Below are 21,813 nucleotides of genomic sequence, written 5' to 3' on the forward strand. Positions count from 1 at the left end.
AAGGAATTGTATTTCAAATGATATAATTTACACCAGTTCCCAACATATGATGTCGTAAAGTCCATATCTACATGACATGAGATGCATTAGGATAGATCTAAAGTGTGAACTAAGAAAAGGGTACTTGAATTGAATTAGAGCACATTTGATGTCGAGCATCAATATTAATGTTAGTTGTGACTGAGTTATATTATGGACTAAGTCCCCATATCAATTTTGCTAATATGATTGATAGAGTTGTGATTGAGAATAAGACTGTAGTTTTAATCAAGCCAAGGTGTTGGCTGAGCAAGCAAAATGAATAATGATGATCGAGTAGTCTAAGTAATCATCGAGATAGTTGTATTACACCTACCTGAGTATAGAGCATTAATAGAAGACCTAATTTGACATATTGAACATATTTAGTGGATTTTGTGGTTCATTTTTCATTCACTTAGCAATTGAGAACTTTCAAAGTGATATCAAGGTGATTGTAGAGTAATCAATGCAAGGTTTGTAAAGATTTAAGTGTGTGTTTGTAGGCAAAGTGAATTAATCTGTAGAAGATTGCAGTTGTCAAGTTTCACAAAAGCTTGTAATCAAACCCTAAAATGACAAATAGAAACTAGTTCATCTACAAGTGCAAAGAAGCATCAAATTGAGGTTAGTAATATGCAATTAGTTAAGAATGATGTTTGTCCACCTCAAAAGTATAAGGTTGTACCTACAATTATGGTGAAGGGAGATTCTACGAGTGCCCTATCATTGATTCCACCCAAGGTCATAATGATACATGATGTATGATCTTGTTATACATGCAAAATTGAAAAAGTAGGAGATTAAGAGATCAGAATGGCATAGTGGAAACTATGCGAAGAAGGAATCTTGAAGGATGAATTCAAAATCATTATTGAGAAAGGGTTAACTTTTTCCTTAGATTTCCCAAGGAAATTAAAATTTGAATGAATCAAAGTTGTGCTCAGTCGAATTCATGATATGCAATTGTGGTTGGAAACTTGACCAATAAAGAGTACAAAGGAAATCATTCATGTCATGATTGGATATACTATGTGCGATCGAATGAAGACAATGTGATGTCAAAGCAGAGAAGTAATTGAGGAAAATACAAAAATAGTATGGAATGGAAGAGGGTTAACTATTACAATCATTGAAGACCCTCTTACTGAGTTTGTTATTCGAGTGATTATGCATAAGTTTTATCAGTCAAGCTGACTGAATAGTGTATCATGCATGGTAGTTGACTAAGCATGGAAAAATGGCAAGAAGGATCTTGAGTACAACCTTGTCGAGCTACAATAGACATAATTGGCTAAACTTTTATTTCAATTTGCAAAGAAAAGAATTATATGTGTAAGTTTGGATCACTTATTGTATGTGTATTGTTTTATGTTCAAAATTATTTCCCTACAATTGGTGTTGTGGTATGAGAACAAGGCAAACCCGTGAAAAGGAAAATTGGTGATTTCATTTGATAAATTGGTGAGAATTTTGTTAGTGTAATGGATATTTATTTTGAAGATTTCAAATAGAAGATAAAAAAGAGGACAAGGATCACTAATTACTTGTGACAAATATTATGATGATGTATGCTTCCTAGTTGATACTGAGAATACATAGGTTAAGGAAATGGTACCTAGGGTAACATGGTTGAGACCATTTCCCTATGAGGTTAATCTAGATGAAGTGATTATCGCTATCACTACATTATTGGCAGAAAAAGTTGATTCAAAGGCCAAGTCATTTGACAAATATGGAGTTGCAAAGGCCAAGATCACATTGGAAGTGAATATTGCTCATATGAACAAGAGGAGAAAGAAGATGATTGGGAATTTGGAAGAAAATTTGGGTAAAGAAGATGAAATGGAAGCTCCCCTCAAAATCACTCAAGGTCTAGGAGAGGATAAAAGTAGTGATGAAGAAGATCAAGAATGCAAAGAAAATAACTTTTAGTTGATGAGCCTAAGGAAACCAAAGCTAAGAAGATTGTGGTGGTAGACCCTAAGGTGAAAAAGAGTCTAAATAAAGTGACAACCCCACCCACATCTACACCATAAAGGGTCACAAGATGGAGATCTAAAGCAACAACCCTTGCAACTATCAAGCCTATAAGAAAAGGACTAGTAAAGATCTCAAAGCTAGTTAAAGGTAAGTGTCATAAGAAGAGGACATTATAGGCCATTGAGACCAAACAAAATCGCAAGAAGAAGAGACTAAGAAGAAAATTGGTGGTTAAGCCAAATGAAGAAGAATATGATGAGGCAGAGAGGACCGAGTCAGATGACTTGAGTCAATATCAAATAGTACCAAGAAGAGTGCCTAAAGACATTGAAAAGGTATGTGGAAACATAAGAAGTTTTGTTGGCTTAATTAGTTTCAAACATGTAAAATATGAAATTTTAGACAAAGTTGATAAAGAAAAAGTAGACCAAGCAGTAGTTGATATGATGGTGAATTTTAAATACACACCAATAGAGTTAGGCAAAGAATTTCCTGAAGAGTTGTATAATAAAATTGATACAAAGTGGAAATGAGCTTTGATCACTAAAAGGAAAATAAGGGAAACTATAGTGGCCCAAACTATTCCTGGCTTTGGAAAAAATTATATGACTATAGCTATGAGAGATTACATGAAAAAATTTGTGTCAAAGACAAGGGCATATAAAATTTTGAGGAACAAATTTGAGGATTTTTTACAAGCAAGAAAGTTAACTTGGAAGAAAGTTTTTGAGTTAATGGCTACTACAATAGAGGAAGAATAAAGAGAAGATGACAAATTTTTGATTAAGTAAAAATAGGTTTTGAAGGACCCAAAACCTTTTACATAGTATCAAATAGAGGAACTGTGCATCATTGCCAAAAAAACTAGCAAACTAAGATAAAAAGCCTTAACACAACTAACGGGAAAAAAACATCAAAAAGATAGCACCAGGACAGCTACAGAGTCTTCAGTAATTCAACAACCTAATCTATAAGGACATTCATGTTCACAAAAAAGGCCTTGAGCTCATCAATTTATTTGTCTTCCAACACCTCAATCTTCTTTGAATTAGCTCTAGTGTGTTTACTGGGGCCTTGATCCTCTTTCATGTCCTCAAGACTTTGAATCCTCCCCTATTCTAGTTTGTCTAGTAGGGTTCTAATGTTATCCACAATAGTCTTCAATATGGAGCAACTCTAGTCTATAAGTTCTTTAATTGCATTCTTTGTGTTGTCAACTATATTGCCCATGACATCCATCTTTTTCTACATATCCTTCATCATTTGTTCCATAGCTCTATTCTTCGCTTCTAGCATTGGGATTCTCTTCATTAAATTTTTGACTTCTTTCGCATTTCCATAACCTAAGAGAGTTTATCCAGATGTTGACCAAGAGTCCTCTCACCTCTAGTAGTCCTACTTAGCTTATCAAAATCCCTCCTAATATCTTGCATCTGTTCCTTCATGCTATTGATATCCCTTTTCATCACACCTAGGTTTCTAAGGATGCCCTTCATATACCCCTGCTCATCATAGTCCTTTCTTTGATTCAGGTTTTCCTCATCCATATCCATAGTGTCTCTTTTATTATCCACCTCCTTGATGCATATGTTGTCAGCCTTTCCTTGAGATAGCACTTTCTAACCTCTCAACTCTTTTTTTATTAGAGGCTCATCATTTGAGGGAATGTTCATAACTTTGTTAGTCTTCTTCACCTTGGTTCTAGTAACCATACCCATTTTGCCCTTGATTTTCTTCCTTATAACCTCCTCACTATCCTCATCAAATTTCACCTACATCTCATAATTCACCTCCTTATTCTTCCTTTTCTTAGTAGATGAGCTCCCAGGTGAAAGCTTTTTCCTCTTCTTATCAACCATCTCCTCTACTTCCTCTTCATAAACCTCATCCTGATCACTCCCCATTGTATCGCACTCGAGGATTTTTTTGTTGATACAGGGCCTATCCACTTTTTTAGCTTTAAGAAGATTCATGATCAACACCATCAAACTCTCGTGGCAAGCATGACCCCCCTTAGGGTCATTCTAGATAGCTGAAATGGTATTATCCAATGACTACATTAGGTAGAAAGGGAAATTAATTCTAACCCTATGCCTAAAATGATTTACCAGCATAAACTAGTGCCCAAAAATCTTAGTAAAATGACCATCAAGGTTTAGGTATTCAATCTCAACAAACATAATAAACCTCCATGGTCTGGAAATGGAATGTGGGCTAAAATATGAGTTACCAATTTTGACCAACCTATTTCTCTCCTTGGTCATCTCCACAAACTCATCAACAACACGATCATACATCTTCCTATCTCTGTAGAAGTTGATCCCCTCCATATCAAGACTGGTGGCTTCAACTATAATGTCCTATGTGACTTCCATTCTCTGAGTTCCCACCAAGATGTTGCCATTCTTCCAAATCTTGATAAATTGGAGGGTTATGGATGGATTACTACCCTTTAACTTCTCCATGAAGCCCATAAATTGCCCTTGTTCTAAAATATCCCAAATTTTAGTCTTCTGCTTCCATTCTGTGCAACTTGTAGGCTCAACCCTCTTTCTCTTACCACTCATAGTACTCAAATTGCAGCAATTCTTCAAAGTCCTCCCAGGTGCAGATGAAATGGAGATCTCTATATCAAAATACCAACAAAATTTTCTCTTAAACCAAAACACCCACAATCCATGTGGGATTGAATGAGTTGTCTCATCAAAAATAATCATAATCCACAACTCCCCATTCCTATGCAAAACATAATTGTTCCTAAATGCCTTTTCCATCATTATTAAAACTCTTTTGCATACTTCTCACATTGTCGTACTCTATCAATGATAGCTTGTCAATAGGGATATTGTCATCATAATTCTATATCATCTTAGTATAGCTTTTGCATGCCACATTCATAGCCCAATCAACCACTTTGTTTGTTTCTCTATAATTATGAGTGATGACACATTCCATAAAGGAATTAATCAAATTACTAGCCTTTTAGATAGTATTATGGATGGTCCAAGAGGGATTATTAACTTTATTAAGACAATTAATAATATTAAGGGAATCCCCTTCAAGCCAAATTTTCTCCAAATTCATGCTCTTGGCAAATAAAAGACCATGGAGAGTCACACTAGCTTCCACAACATGATTGGTTTGATCCCCAATAGGGATAGCCATAACACCCAAACTATCCCCATTTCCATTTCTGATAATAACACCACAACCCGCTATCCCTGTGTTGCCCTTCAAGACCTCATCAAAATTGATCTTATACCAACCTTGTGGTGTACAATCCCACCTAGCCAAATTTCTAAGGTTATTATCATTCTGAGAATATCTGATCCCTTCCAATTTCCAATTTTGAATCACTTTGGCTTCCCATTAATCTTGAGGCTCTTGACCTTTCCTAGTAATCCTAATATTCTTAATCACCATATGCCTAATCTTATGGAAAATTTGAATGGAAGTAGACTCCTTACCCCTGAAAATCCTATAATTTCTTTCCTTCCAAACACCCCAACATAAATATGGAAGGATGAAATCCCATAGCTTAGTAAGAAAAGCATTATGAGAAGGAGACTTCCAAGCTAAGAATAAATCTTGAATAATAAGGGGGAAAACCTAGTCTGCCTCCAGAAGTCCACAAATCCTTTCCCATAACCTTATTGTATAAGAGAAATGAATAGTCAAATGATCAATTAACTCTTACTCTTCCTTACAAAGATAACATTTGATAACAAGACACATATTTTTCTTCATTAAATTACCAATAGTAAGAATTTATCCTACAATAAGATCCCAAAAAAAATGCTAATCTTGGGTGTCAAGCTTTTAAACTAGGCTTTCGCCCAGCAAGGCACATGATAATCTTCAAAAGTATTACCATACAAAGATGAGATTGAAAACAATCCATTTGGATTAAATTTCCAAATTAAAGTATCCTCCTCATGAACTAAAAGGACAAAAATCAACAATTTGTTAAGGTTATTAAGAGCCTCAACTTTGGTAAGGTTCACCCATTTATCTTCTTCCTAATAATTAGCAACATGTGTCCCAAAAATAGTCTTGCATTGATCCATATACCCATTCCATTTCTGATTTGTACTCAAAGCATGATCAAGAATCCATATATCATCCCAAAATTGAATAGACCTATCATTTCCAACCTTCCATCTTACCCCTTTATTAATAATCTACTTGTTTTTTTTAGTCTTCTTCCAAATCACAAAACCCCCTCGAGTATCCTGATTTCCAAGGAAAAGATTAAAGCCTTGATTCTCCCTATTGTATTTATCATTTCATATGTCTTTCCACTCTCTATCTTCATAGTAAAAAGTCATTCATACTATTAATCTTTCTTAGACCTAGCCCTCCTTTTTTGATGGGCATACAAACCTTATCCCAAGTAATCAAGGCCAATCTTTTTTTCTTTTTCATACCAATCCATAAGAAATTCTTTTGAATTTTTTCAATGATCAAAGCATACTTCCTACGAATCTTAATGACACTCAAAGCATACAGGGGCATGTTATGTAAAGTGGATTTTAGAACAATAATCTTACCATCCTGGCTAAGGAGGGATCCTTTCCAACCAGCTAACTTTGAGTGAATTTTGTCAATCAGGGAACTCTAGAAGGACTTAGGAGGGTCAAGACAATGAGGTAAACCGAGATCCTCACATCCCATAATTCTTTTAATTTTATTTTGTTTATGCACATTAACATTAATGAAATAGATCAAGATTTTGTTCCAATTAATAATCCATCTTGTAGCATGCTTGTAATCCTCAAGAGCCTTTTTAATATTTTTTGTGTTTTTGACTGAGGCTTCGCCCATCACAATAGAGTCATCCACAAATTGCTGATGAGAGCAAGTTAAATCCTTAGAAGAAGGTCTTAAACCCACAAAATCCCTCTTTTGAACCATCTTTTCCATAAATCTACCTAAAAACTCAGCCATAAGGATGAATAGGATAGGAGATAATGGATCCCCTTGTCAAAGATCCATTAACAAGAATAGAAAAGGTGGTAGAGGAAACCAACATATGCACCAACTCCAAAAATCTATTACTGAACCCAAAAGCTTCCAGTCCACACTTTAAGAACTCCTAGTCCACCCTATCATAAGCCTTGGAAAAATCCAACTTTAATAACAACCCTTCTTTCTTGGATTTGGTGAGGGAGTGAATATGTTCATGAACTGAGATAATAGAATCCAAAATTTTACCTACCTGGAACTATTAGAGAAAAAGGTTAATTTAATTTAATTTATTAAATTACCTTTTCTCCCTTCTTAAGATTTCACTTTATGCACCTTTTGCATTCTCATTTAATAATTATTTAGTAATTATTAAGTAGCATTTATCTTTTAGGTTACCCTTTTCAACTTTCAATCTCCTCCTATAAGGATAGATTGTTTGTAATTATCTTACATCTTTTTCATTTCTGAGAATACAATTTGCATATTTTCAAAGCGAACCCTCAACTCTTCTTGTCTTTTTCTTCTTTGTGACAAATTTTTACATGTAGGTATTCTAGGGCTTTGTGGATTTGTATTGCATATTGTTCAAATCCTTCATGGTATTAGAGCCAAATCTGTTGTAGTTTGTTCGATATTTGGAGAAAAATGAGAACGAGGGTTTGACAGATTAGATCTAGAGTTCTTTGGGTATTTCTTATGAAAACTAGGGGGTGGGGGTAACTAATTTTCAGAGCACTTTGAGGCCAAACATACCTCACAGTTGGAATCAGAAGGTGTCAAAACCCTCATTTTCATATAAAGTTTTTTGATTTTGGACAATGTTGATTTGGAAGGCAAAAAAAATTTGCCCAGTAGGGTCGTATAGCCTCTACACGCAAATTGAGACACATTTTTCAAAAAAATTAAAAATTAGAAAAACCCATTTTTTGGTGAGTAGTCATCTTTACGACACTATAGAAAGCTTTATGGTGCAGTAGAAAACCTTCTGGCACCACTGATCAGTCCAGCCCTCGATGTTTCTTTTTCTAGCCCCTGACGTTCCTTTTCTCAACCTGCCACCACCAGACATGGCCACCACTGCCATCGACGCATCACCACTATTGCCTCCCATCGCCTCCCCCTCTGACAATGCCTCTGCTCTGCCACCACCACACCACCAGCAATGGTGCATGATTTTTCTAATATATTTTTTTGTTCTAAAAACTATATTAATTTTATTGCTATTACAGGGGCCTTGTTTGTTTTCTTGCAATATCTTGAGCATATCAAGGTCTTTTTTTAATCTGAAATAAGTGCTAGAAAGTTGGTTCCAAGATGGAGATGATGTATCAAGAATTTTTGGGATTTCTTTCTAGTTTGATACCTATTTTGGTACTTGAAGTCTATTGATGACTTCTATCTTTTGGGAGGCATAACTTCTTAGTTATAGCTTCGTTTTTCGATTTGAAAAAAGCATCAAAAAGCTCTTCTCAAGAAATTTTCATATTCTCTATCATTTCATTAGTATTTGGTACCAAGTATGTGTTATTCATTTTTGAATATTTTTTTCTCATCCTTCTAGCAGGTGGGGTTCAATTTTTTGCATTGCAGGGGGGTGTTTTTATATTACTTTCTGTTATTATATTAGCATATTAGAAAACTTAAAAACCCCTTCTAAAATAATGGCCAAGACATCTTTTCATCTAGAACTTCTAACCCCTCATAATTATCACACATGGAAGACCTTTATGACACGACTTCTCTAGTCAAAAGGGTTGTGGTCTTGTTTAGATGTAGTACAACTAGTTTTAGAGAGGCCTTTTGAGGTCATGCAACATAGGAACAAGATGGATGAGGCAATAGGATTGATTTTTTTATAGGTCTTTGATAGTCTACAGTTTCATCTTGATGGGTGCAATACCCCTCTAGCTATGTGGACAAGGCTTGAAGGCTTGTTTGGTACAATGAATTAGTTTAGGGCACTTCAAATTGAGGTAGAGCTTACTTCCCTTATATCAATTTTTTTCCCTCCATTGAGGAATTCTTGATGAAATTCAAACAACTAAGATCTTTATTGTAGGGTTGTGGGAAAATGAAGACTGAAACTGAGTGTATCTACTTGATTCTTTCTAAGCCTCATGGAAACTTTCAAATTTTTTCTTCTACCTTCTATTCCACCAAATATGCTTTGGGTAATAAATTTACCATGCCATCCTTTAAGGTTTTTTGTCATCAATTGACTCGAGAGCAAGCTAAGCTCTCTCAATTGGATTCTCTTACATTCTCATAGAGTCATGCAGTGGTAGCTCGACCATCTTCAAAGACGAAGGAGAAGACTCAAAAATCTCATTCCACAGAGTCTCAGATTGATTCTAGCACTCACATTTCGTTAGGGTAACCTCCTCCTAAGGGGGGTAAATCAAAGCTAGAAAAATTGACGTGTGCTTATTTTAATAAGCCTAATCATGGTGAGTCACATTACTATGAGAAGAAGTTAGATGGCTATTCCAAACAGGTTTCAGATTTGACAACTCTCCTTCAAAAGAGAAACATTGATATTCCTTCTACTTCTCATAGACCTTCATCATCATCATCATCATTTTAGTCGGATGGTAAAGATATAAGAAAGGGTCATGCAATATGTGTGATCACTATTCCTCATTCTTCTAGATGGTTATTGGATTCAGGTGCTTCACACCATATGACATCTTCTCAGGATTTGTTCTCTTCTTTTGAGGCTTCTCCTACTCCACACATTTTGATGGGGAACACTGTTATGACTATATGTGGGATATATTTTATTGACATTGATGATGGTACATTTCATGATGTATTTTATGTTCCATCTTTATCCTCTAACCTTCTCTCTATTTATTATATTACACACAATGGGACAAGGAAGACAATTGAGTTTCCACAGGATTCAATGCACATCAAAGATAGTGAGACATGCAATATTATTGCTATAGGGATTGTTGATCATGCTTCCCACCTATATTCCTTCTCACATTTTGGTCCACCATATCCATTATCGAAGATTCAATCTTTTTTTTCATGAGAGTCTAATGAGGTGAAGTTAGGTGGCTTGAACTTATGTGTTGCTCCTGAGACTAGTGTTGTGACTTCTACACCTCCACCTCCTATTCAGATTCCATCTCTTGCACAATATTTTTCTTTAGCTATGCTTACTATTGTAGCTCCATTCATCGAGCCACCTACTGTAGTTGTTAAGGATATATTAGAGGACACTCATATCCTCTTAGATGATAGATTCAGCATGCCTATTATTCCACCTCCATTGGAGATTCTATTTCAGGATTCTCATGCTTTCTCCTTTGAGCATTAGCTAGGACTTCCAGCTGCACCTTACCTACATGGCTTTTATCATCCTTGTCCCCTTCCTTTATTTTCCTTCATATTGGAGCCACATTGGTATGTTCATCGACATAAGAGTTCTTCCATTCTTGGGGGGGGGCTATGGAGTCTCAAGCTTCTATCATGGAGGCTTTCATTGTACTTATGATCTTGACATATTCTCTTGAGATGTTTCATTTGTGCATTCTTTTTTATCTCTTTTCGGAGTAGAGTTCTTCCCACTGGGTTTTCTCTATTTCTCTATTTCATAGAGATTTTATTGTGATTGGGTTCCCCATCAAGCCTTGTTGCTGGGACCCAAGTTTGCTTTCAGCATTGCATTGTAGTTTTCTTGCTCTTTTTGCATTGTTTGTAGCTACATTGTTTGTCATCTTAAGGGGGGGTGTTAGAGAAAAAGGTCAATTTAATTTCATTTATTAAATTACCCTTTCTCCCTTCTTAAAATTTCACTTTATGCACATTTTGCATTCTTATTTAATAATTATTTAGTAATTATTAAATAACATTTACCTTTTAGGTTACCCTTTTCAGGTTTCAATCTCCTACTATAAGGATAGATCATTTGTAATTATTTTACATGTTCTTCATTTCTGAGAGTACAATTTGCATATTTTCAGAGAAAACCCTCACCTCTTCTTGTCTTTTTCTTCTTTATGATAGGTTTTTACATGCAAGTATTTGAGGGATTTGTGGAATTGTATTGCGTATTGCTCAAATCCTTCAGGAACAAACCCTTTCTGTTGTCTCAAAATTAGATTAGGTAATAAATATAAAATCTAGAGAGTGAGAACTTTAGAGATGATCTTATAAAAAGAATTGTAGGGACTGATTGGTCCATACTATCAGGCCCCAAATTTTTTGGGCATCAATGCCGAAAAAGTACCATTCAACTCTTTATGAAGTTTTCTAGAACCAAAGGATTATTTGACTCCATTAAAAACATCCTCTTGAATGATATGCCAATAGGTTTGAAAAAAGAGGAAGGAGAAACCATCCAGACCAGGAGCCTTGTCTCCCCCAAAGGAAAAAATTGCCTTAGTTACTTCAATATTGGATGGGATGAAGTGAGGTTTATGTTATGATCATCAAATATGGTTTTGGAATACATTTTAGAAACTCCTTCTATTTTTCCTTATCCAGATTGTGTTCTCTCTCTAGCAAACCACTGAAAAAATTCATAGCTTCCCTTTTGACAGCCTCATTCTCATTAGTAATAACACCTTGAACATTTAACCTAGAAATTTTATTAGCCATTCTATGCTTCAAAGTGGTCATATAGAAAAATTTATATTCCTATCCCCTTCTTTAATAAACACTTTTCTAGACTGTTGTCTTCGGTACATCTCCTCCTTGGTAATAATATCATGCAACTCAATAAACTTCAGATTCTCCTCCTCCCTAGAAACATTCTCATAACCCTCCAACTAAATGCTATCCTAAATATCTTTTAATTCTTCTAGAATCCTACTTTTGTTGTAAAAAATGTTCCCAAAAGTTTCCCCGTTCCATCTTTTGATATTATCTTTAACATTTCTCACCTTTTTAGCAACTTTAAACATTGGTGTTCCCTCAACTTGAATCCCCCACCAATCCTTAATAAGGTTTTCTTGGCCAGGATGTAGAGTCCACATTTTTTCAAAGCAAAAAGGATAGTGCTTTTTAATGGTAATAGGGTTTGCTAGAAGTGAAATGGGATAATGATTAGAACCTGTTCTCACATGAGTTGATAAGGAACACTTATAACTTTGAAACTAGTCATTACTAATAAGGGCTCTATCAAGTCTTACTTGGATAAGATCCTTACCTGACCTTCTTTTTGTCGAAGTATAGTAAACACCTTGTAAATCCATGTCATGCAGTAAATGATTATCAATAAATTCCATCAGATCCATTATGTTGTCCAAATTGGTTTGACTGCCCCCTTCTTCAAATGCTCTTTTAGTGGTGTATTAAAATATCCCACAATGACCCAATTCTCATCCACAAAGTTCTTTCTCTGATTAGAAAGTTCAATCCAAAGAGCTTTCCTACCCCATTTTGTATTAGGTGCATAATCATTAGTTTGCACCCATGAAGTATCATCCTTGGCATTATAAAATCTAATATTGATCATATTCCTATTCTATGATACAAGTTCCTCATGAATATTTTGATCATTCCAAAAGACATCCATACCTCCTGAGGTGCCATCAGTATCACCCCCTAAGATCTTGCCACTTTTCAACAAAAATAGATTTTCAACTTTATCTTTAAGCATCTTAGTTTCTTGTAGAAGAACAATATCCGGTTTATTATCTATAATCATGTTCCTAACTATATCTTTCTTATGAGGATTATTTAATACTTTGATATTCCATGAAATAATCTTCATTTCTTATGGAATGATTTTGATTCTAAGATAGTCCTTTGACTACCATCTGTTGTACTTTTGTTGGTCTCCAAAATTTGTTTATGTTGATTAGTGGGTCTCCCTAATGGGATAGGGGTTTCACCAACATCCCTTATTTTGATACACTTCCCTGCTAGGGTAAGGGAATGACTAACATCCTCAACTTTGTTACTCCTTAGGTCCCCAATTTTTTTATTCTTTCCTATTGGAGTAAGGGAATGAATAGCATCCCCTACCTTATTAGTCCTTGTTTTCCTATTCATCAAGGAATTTTCTTTGTTCTTTTTAAAGTTGAATTCCTCCTTCTTCTTAGCCCTAAATTTATTCTTAGACCCCACATCTATCTAGTCTACTCCAACAACTTCTTCCTCATCCATTAAAGCTCTAGAGATATCTTCTGCATCCTTCCACTTGGGTGAGCTATCCTTTACTGGTCCTTCGCTATGAGGTGAGATCTTATTATCCTTAGAGCCTGACCCTAGAATAATACATTCCTATGCCTCTTGGTAATCTAAATCCTTACTACTAGAAAAATTCTTGCTATAGTCACCCGAGATTTTAGCTTCTAAAATCTCATTAGCCTCAACCTCTTCCATTCTGCTATTCTTACCATCATCATCAGAGTTATCCTTATTCTCTAGATTATTAATGGGAATAGCTACATCCTTTTCCAAGTTCTCCTTCTCATTGATTTTACTCAACTAGAGAGTCTCTGCCTGAGTACAGACATTCTCCTCATTATTCCCCTTCACAACTTGGTTTTGTTCCATGACCTCAACATCGTTAGAGCCTTTTAGAACCCATTCTTTCTCATTTTTTTAAAGAATGTTGACCTTATTTGGGCATTTCTTTGCCCAATGGACCATTTTTTTACAATGAAGCAAGCAAAAGGAATAGTTTCATATTTGATCTTCTGCTGCCAGACTCCCAATTCAAATATGAGTGTAATATCTTCTCGCATATCCACCCCTTGAATGACCCCCACACAAATTCTAGCATAAGTTAACTTCCTTCTTGAAATTGTCACTGAGTCCATAGATAAGAGTTCTCCAAAGGTATTAGCTATTCCTTGGAAAACATCTTCAACCCAAAACTCAAGAGGTATTCCTAGAAGCTTGATCCAGACAGGGGCTTAAACCATTGATTCATCCTAGGATATCTAGTTAAGGGACCATTTTTGTAAAATCATTGTATGCTTACACACAACCCACGATCCACTGCATAAAATGTATCTTCTATCTTTATCACAAGAAAAATAAAAGGATAAACATCCTTTTTACATTACAACAATATCAACCTGCCCCTTTAAAGCCCATTTCCTTTTAACAAAGCCTCTAACAATCTCGATGTTCGATCTTCCTCCTAAGAACCTCCCCGTAAGGGTATGATCCATCTTGGAGATATTCATATCTATAATTTGGTCTAGGATTTCCAAAATAAATGAACCCTGCTAAAAAATAGAAACATTCTTGATCAAAGGAAAGGAAGACTTACTTGTCGGCTTGATGCCAAAAAAGCTTGACCATTTTCTAGCAGGAATATTGATAGAAACCACAGACCTGGGTCCCCCTCCCAGATCCCTAGGTGCCCCACCTCCATTGGTTCCTTCCCAATTTGACTTGCATCACAATGTTCTCCCCTTGACCTCCCTCTCCTAATGGGCATGTATCATTCTTGGTCCTGATCCATTTGAATTTTGAATTCCACCTTTCCCGCTCACCACTCCAGAATCACCCACTCTAGCCATCTCTCACTCCAAGTTCTAGATTCAAGGAAGATGACAAAGTTGAACTAGATAATACTAAAGATATCTATTCAGATGATGAGAAACTTTTAGACATTGTGCAAAAAATGGTTCAAGAAGTTGTGAAGCCAACTAAAATTGTAATAACTGAAGATGAGTCACCTAAAGATACAATAAAATACATGACTACTTTTGAAGAGGAGTTGGAAAGGATTACGAAGACCAAGCAAGAGAAAGAACATATCTCAAAGTCTATCAAGGATATACTGACAGAGGACAATCCTATAATTGTATAAATAAAAGGTTATCCTACAAGTAGAGACAAAGGTTACACTCAACAGGTAACAATTACTATCATAGAAACACCTACAATAATTGTTGACTACAATAATATACTCCTCCAAAAGATAATTGTAATAGATATCAAGCAATAAAGTGGGTTGACACATGAAGGGCAAAGTCAAGAAGTGGAGAGTAAGGAAGAGGAAACAAACATGGATACAGTAGATCAATCTACTACAGGTACAGAAAGGCCACATGACTCATGACATCTAATAGAGAAAGAAAAGGGGACAAGAAGACCAAGTTCAATAGGTGAACTCCAAACTATTCTACACACAAATCAATCAGGTGAAACAAAACCATAACCAAATATAGAACAACCAGGTGGAGTAGTGAAGTAGAGTGATGTGATTCAAGGATCACATCTATTGAATTTGGCAGTTCAAACGGAAGGTTTGCAACTAACATTGATCAGCTCCAACACCCTAGATTCAAAAGGTAAAATATAAAGAAGGTAAGGTACTCACCCCAAACAATCAAAGGTAAGCCAATGACCTTAGATGGATATATTATTATACTAGACTATGATAAGTCAAATTTGATAGAGGAGCAAATGCTAATTTTGAGTGAGTTATATGCAAGGAGGGCTAAGCAACCCAAGCTAAGAAGAGAGCACCAAAAGAAACAAATTTTGTTTGAGATCAAGAATATTCTTTTTAGATAATATTGTTATTGATGATTTAGATGAAAATACATGTATTCTTGATCAATTGGTACATATTGTAAACAAAATAAATGAGCCAAATATTAATGTTCAACAAAAGCTAAGGGAAAGAGCAGAGAGGCAATATGACAATAAGGTCATGGAAAATGTAGCTATCAAGATTTCAATAAAGATGGTCGATCTATCTACCAAAGCTACTAATGTCGAGCAGACTATCACTGACATTAAATCTTTATCCGACAAGATATGTTAAGTTCCAACAGTCACAAAAGGAGGTTAGAGAACAAATGGATAAGTTAGATGTTGACATGCAAATGAGTGCACAGACATTGACCTCATATGCTAGCTCCGACTCTATTCATTTTTCAAAGTTATAAATTTTGTAGACCAAGTAGTCTGAAATTTTCCTTGAAGAAGGCAAGATAAGAACTTAGTTGCTTATAATTCAAGCTTTGTTGACTCCACATTTTCCAGTCATGCAAAAACATATTAAGATTGCTAAAGATTTAACTTAGAGAAATAAACAAACCTCTATTGGTGACAATATGGTTAATATTGCAACCACTTTAGAAATTCAGAGTCACATTCTTGATGCATTGAAGGCAAAGTGGGAGAAGAAAATGGATATGATTTAATCTCCCACAAATCATTTTGGAGAAAAATGGCATTTTGGACCCCAGTTACACACAATAATGTCTGTGGCAAAAATAAAGGGGGATTAGTCTGATGCGTGATCAAAGTTATGATGGTGTAAAGATTTGTACAAACATCTAATCATGTCAAAGTTATGATGGTGTAAACATCTGTATAGACATTTGATCATATTTGTCAAAACTTTTATATTTTAATGTATATATTAGTTTTGGAGTCATAAGATTTCTAGATGTACTTTTGTATTGATATGTAATGTTTGATCATGACAAAATATTTTTGCCACTAATATCAAAGGAGGAGATTGTCAATCCCTAAGCCATGTTGCCTATTTGTGTCAAACACTTAGTCATATATTTGGCAGAGTTGGTTGGTCATCACCACGACCGAGTCATCCTATATAGGTCAAGCATTGTAACTAGACTTGTATATATTTCATGTATGAACTGAGCAGTAGTGGCTGTCAAGCAAGCCTATGGTTGCTGAGTACCCCTATACATGCTAAGTCATCCATAACATAGTTCATGCTGAGTGTATACATGTTGAATCACCCACTATAAGCTGAGTAAATACATGCCAAGTGACAACATTGCAAAACAGTTATTACCAAGCATCATAATGTTCAAGTGACGAGTAATCCAATTTTGATATAATTATTTGGAATGCCACAAACATTGAGGTAAAATATTTTTTCTGATGTGGAGATGTATGTTTTTGTTGAAGGAATCAATTATGGTGGTGATCACACATTTTTTTTATGGATCATTAATCCCTATGCAAGGTGATCAACCAATCAGAAAAATGGAAGGACTAACTAACAAAAGAGAGAGATCTGGATCATTGATTTTGATTTAGAAACTTCTATAAATAGTTATAAAAGGATGATCCAAACCCTAATTTTAGTAGAGTGTGTGAGAGAGAAGTGAAGTTTAGATGCCATAGGTGAAGTGTGAAGGTAAACCAAATATAGTGACCAAACATAGCAATGAAGGGAAAAATACATATATATTAGATCTAATTTTTAATCTGCATATTAAATGCAAACTGAAGGATTAGCTACTAATACATTCTAGCAAGTGTTTTAGGGTAAATCTCTTAATAGAGTGGTCATAACAAACCTTTGTAAATCTCTTAACATAGTGCTTACTTAGTTGTAAATTTTAAATACTTTAATCAAGGTAGACTAAATAAGTCTTGAAAGCTCTTAACAGGGCAAACCCCTCATAGGGTAGATCATCAAAAGTGATCAAAATGGTAGCCCTAACTGGCAAACTTTATTGTTGCAGTAGTGAAGATTTGTAGGTGTCATTTCCACCCCAATTTTACCTTCACCTTGGAGGGTTTATAGGTAACCAAAATCTTTGTATTATGTGTTGATCATTTACTTTCATGTTTATGGATGTGATTAGTTGTTAGATCTAATACATTATTACAGTAAATATTTATGTGATTTATGATATTATTATTAGAAGGATTCAAGGTGAAGCTATCAGATTTGATATTTATTTCATAGGGTAAAATTTTTATAGATCTTGATTCACCCTACTCCCCTCAATATCTAACTTTCCCAGTAGACTTCCAACATGATTCATGGTTTTTTGACCCTCAAGGCCAAAACCATTTTCTTGACATATGGTCTTGTTGGGAGAGTCTCCTAGACTTCCCTTCAATATTTTACAGACATGACATGCTTTCAAGATGGAAATCCTCTCCACTCTTTGGAAGGATAAGAAATGTTGTTATTTTCACTCACAACTTTCTAGATATTAATGTTTTTGTATACACTAAATCATGCATATGTAACAGTGTTATTCTACAGATTCACAGACAAGCCAATAAAGTAAAGCTAGAAAGGGCTCACTTGCAAGAGTTACTTTAGCATTTGGATAATTCCGCTTGTACAATTACCAAAGTACCACTAGATATTTCTACCTTCAGTGATAGATCTCCACCTCATAGGTGTCATGGTAGTCATAATTTATCTTCTCACTACTCAGATGTTGTGTTCCCAGGCCCCTCACTATTTCTCTAAGAGGGGAAGAGATTCTTGGAGTCACAAGTCAACTTCTCTACAATGTGGTGATTTTTCCTTGCCTTGGTCATCTGTTAGCCTTGGTCCTATTGCTCTAAGCAACTTTGACTAGCCATACATTGACAATGATTATACTTGGCCCACTTCTTCCAAGTGGTTCCTACGGTTGGCTCTTGCAATTTCTCCTAACAAAAAGGATGATGAAGAAGAAGACGATAAAGTAGAAGATGGATGGTCCCTCATGGACCTGACTCTAGACCTTGTTGATGTATGGAGCAAAAATGATGATCATGATCCTCCTCTTGCTACTAATACAACCTTAGCCACTTAGGGTATTTTTAGTTTCTAGGCTATGCTTACGTTATTTTGATGTTGTTGTTGCTTTCTGGGTTTAGTCTTGTTTGAACACTCATGGGGTGATCTAATATCCCCTAACTTTTCTTTTTTTGAATATGAACTTTTCAATTATATACGTAATGGGAAAATGACTATTGATATAAAAATGTTACTTCTTATACATAAATCATATTTGAACAATTGCAAGGAATTCATTGATAGGAAAATTGAAGATATGATGTGGAGCATATTAAACATACATTTTCTCTTCTACAATGTTTTATAACTAACACTTTCAATGTAAACCAATGCAAGGAATTCAATGATACAAAAATTCAAGATGTAATGTGGATCGATTTTGGAGTGCTCAGTAAAAGTCTTCAACATGAAACACATTTCCCAATTACAAGCTTTCTTATAAGAAAACCCATCAACTATTTAAATAAAAACAAGAGCTCTAGGTGAGATGGAGTCCTTGCCTTTTGAAGAAATGAGAGCATCAGTGATATTGGAAAACATATATAGTTGAATTAAATTTTTTGAAATATGTAGTGAAATCAAATAAGACATTGCAACTCTAATCTCAACAAATCTCAATAGCTATTGATTAATTATTGAGGTCACCAACTTTTGATATTAGACATATGCGAGAAAGTTTTAGTTGATGTGCTGATCGAAACATAAATTGTTAATGAGTTAATTTGTTCATCTATTTGATTTGTCAACTCATTTCCCTCATTGGGTATCTGTGAGAAAGCTTTGTCTAATTCGTTAGGAAGGGTACCAATTGTTGATGATTGAACTTGTTCACCTATTTGATTTCCCCTATTGGGTTTTTGAGAGAAAGCTTTAGTTGATTGATTGGAAAGGCCAAAAACCACTAATGGATTAACTTTTTCCTTTATTTGATTTTTTGATCCATTTTCCTTACTAGGGACTTATGAGCAAGTTGATTGATTGATTGTTGAGGCAATAAACCGTTGATGACTTGACTTGTAACTATGAGGTTTTTTTATTTTTTTAAAGAGGGGGTAACTATGAGGTTTAGTTAGATAACATAATTACTATTTTATTGCTTTAATTGTAATTTTTAGTGTATGACTATTTGTATAGATTAAAAAATTATTAGTATTATTAAAAAATAGAGAGAATATTTAACACTTATCAAATTTATTAAGATTCAAATAAACTCTACCATTTTAAGATACTCTTTCTTATATTATAGATTAATAGTGCACATCTCTGACTTTGTATTATAAATTTATAGTGCACAATTTTATTCCTTTCTCAAACTCCTTTAATAAAGTTACTCTATCAATTTTTTAATAATTAATTTTATATATTATAACATATAAACTTAAAAATGTATAATCCATTTTCAATTTTAAAATGTTCAAAAAACAATTTTCTTTATTTTTATTTTTAAACATATCTTAAATGTTATATATGTATTTTAAAAACAACATAATCAATTAATTGTAGGCCCCATCAAGTTGTAGGATGTAGATATGTATATATAATATACAAAAATTCACTATTGTGCTTCCAAGAGAATGGACTTGCTACATTTTCTCAACAATTATTACCATTTGAAAGCCACATGTAGTGGAGGCTAAATAACATCTATTTCTAGTGGTGCTATCTAGATGTGGGGACAATTATTGATGCAAATGGAAATTTTAAAAAGTAAATAACCACTGCTATAATAATTTTTGGCCATTTTCTTCACACCATCATTTGGTAATGCATTTGCATTCAAATTTTTGTCTGCACAAATAAAAGCCATCTAAGTATAATGGTGGCAAAAGGAAAAATCAATGACATTAAAATATTAGAAAAATTAGCCCTTATAGTGAGAACCACTAGCAATAGACCCACTAACAACAAAAATATATTAAGTGGTGATTTTAGCAAGTAGTGGTACTAATGGCAATGGTTTGGAGGATCTATAGTAGGTAGCTTTGGGAAGCTCATAATAGTAGCATTTTAAAGTGCTCACCAAACCCATTCAATTGTCCCTCAGAGTTGGAGGATTCAATATCTCCATGACGTTCTAGATTTGACCTATTTTAGAATTTTGGATGCCAAACAATTTTGGATTCAAACTAAATCTCCAGAGAGTGCTTTTCATAAAAGAAGGCATGAGTTTGCAAATCCTTTAAGGTCGATTAAATATTCAATTGGTTTTATTTCAGAAAGTAGAGCCAAAAAGATTGGAGGCTACAAATATCAACAAAGAGTTGATCTAATATTAGTGAATTGTCAAATTTGCTACAGTTCAAATTGATACATTACAACTTCAAATAACTCCTAGATTCTACTAGAAATTTTAGCGAGTAGTCCCAAATAGATGGATATTTTTCAAGGGTTTGCTGCCCGAAAGAAAGTGGCATTAACGCCACTCCCAGGTATCTGTCTCAACCATGATTATGAACACCAACACATCTCTCTAGTCTTTGAGTATGCCAAAAGGATTAGATGAAATGAATATCAAATTTGCCTATTCTCCCTCCAATAATGACATTTCCCAAAATTTGGCACGGGGGTTGCTTCGCTAACCAATCGTGTAATTGGAACTGATAGAAAAAATTGGATACTTTTGCATATACGATGATTGTCTTGCAGATCTTATCAAACAAAAGTGTTGCAGGGACTTGGCGCTCTTACAATGGTGAAAGGCTTCTGTTGGATGTGATCAGAGATCTGTTGCAGGGTGAAAGCTGGAGAAAGGGGAGAGGTGGGAAAAATTTCAGAGATTTCAGAATGTGTAGAAAGAATTTGAGGAAGTTTCTCTAAACTTTTATAAAAAAAATGTTTTCTCAATAAATCAATATTACCCCACAAAAATTCATATTAGCCAATAAAAATAAAAATAAATGATTAAATATAAACTTATTTTTTAACCTTAGAAATTGACTAATTCTGAGTTGAAAAACTAATTGTATTTGACATTAGTTCTATGCCTATTATATAAAGAGAACTAATAAACAACAAAAATTAGCCCCATTTAAAAATTACAAATAAATCTAAAAAAACACTTTAATAATCAGTACCATAAAGCTAAGAATAATATCCAAAATATCAATGAAGATAAACTTCAACCTTTATCCTACATGTTGAATGCACTTTTACTAGACAAATACAAGCATTTATCAAATTGGTAAAACTTTTAAAATGTAACCTAGTAAAAACTACATCCACCTTGTGGATAGACGTTGCCCAAACTCCGCACTTCAAGTACCTGTAATTTTGAAAACTAATTCAATAATTTGAAGCGAGGGTCGTACAGGTGTCAGTTGGCATTTTCTCCGCAACCGGCGGGCGGAGGTTCC

At 34.6% G+C, this 21,813-nt stretch overlaps 1 pseudogene; it reads right to left on the reverse strand.

Moving 5' to 3' along the window:
* LOC149553282 (cellulose synthase-like protein H1) overlaps positions 1 to 3,905 on the reverse strand; it is a 43,993-nt pseudogene extending 40,088 nt beyond the window's left edge.
* Positions 3,906 to 21,813: the final 17,908 nt, after the last annotated feature.

Source organism: Cupressus sempervirens, chromosome 6, assembly GCF_028749045.1.
Source record: "Cupressus sempervirens isolate cs-2001-9-10 chromosome 6, ASM2874904v1, whole genome shotgun sequence".
Lineage (NCBI taxonomy): Eukaryota > Viridiplantae > Streptophyta > Pinopsida > Cupressales > Cupressaceae > Cupressus > Cupressus sempervirens.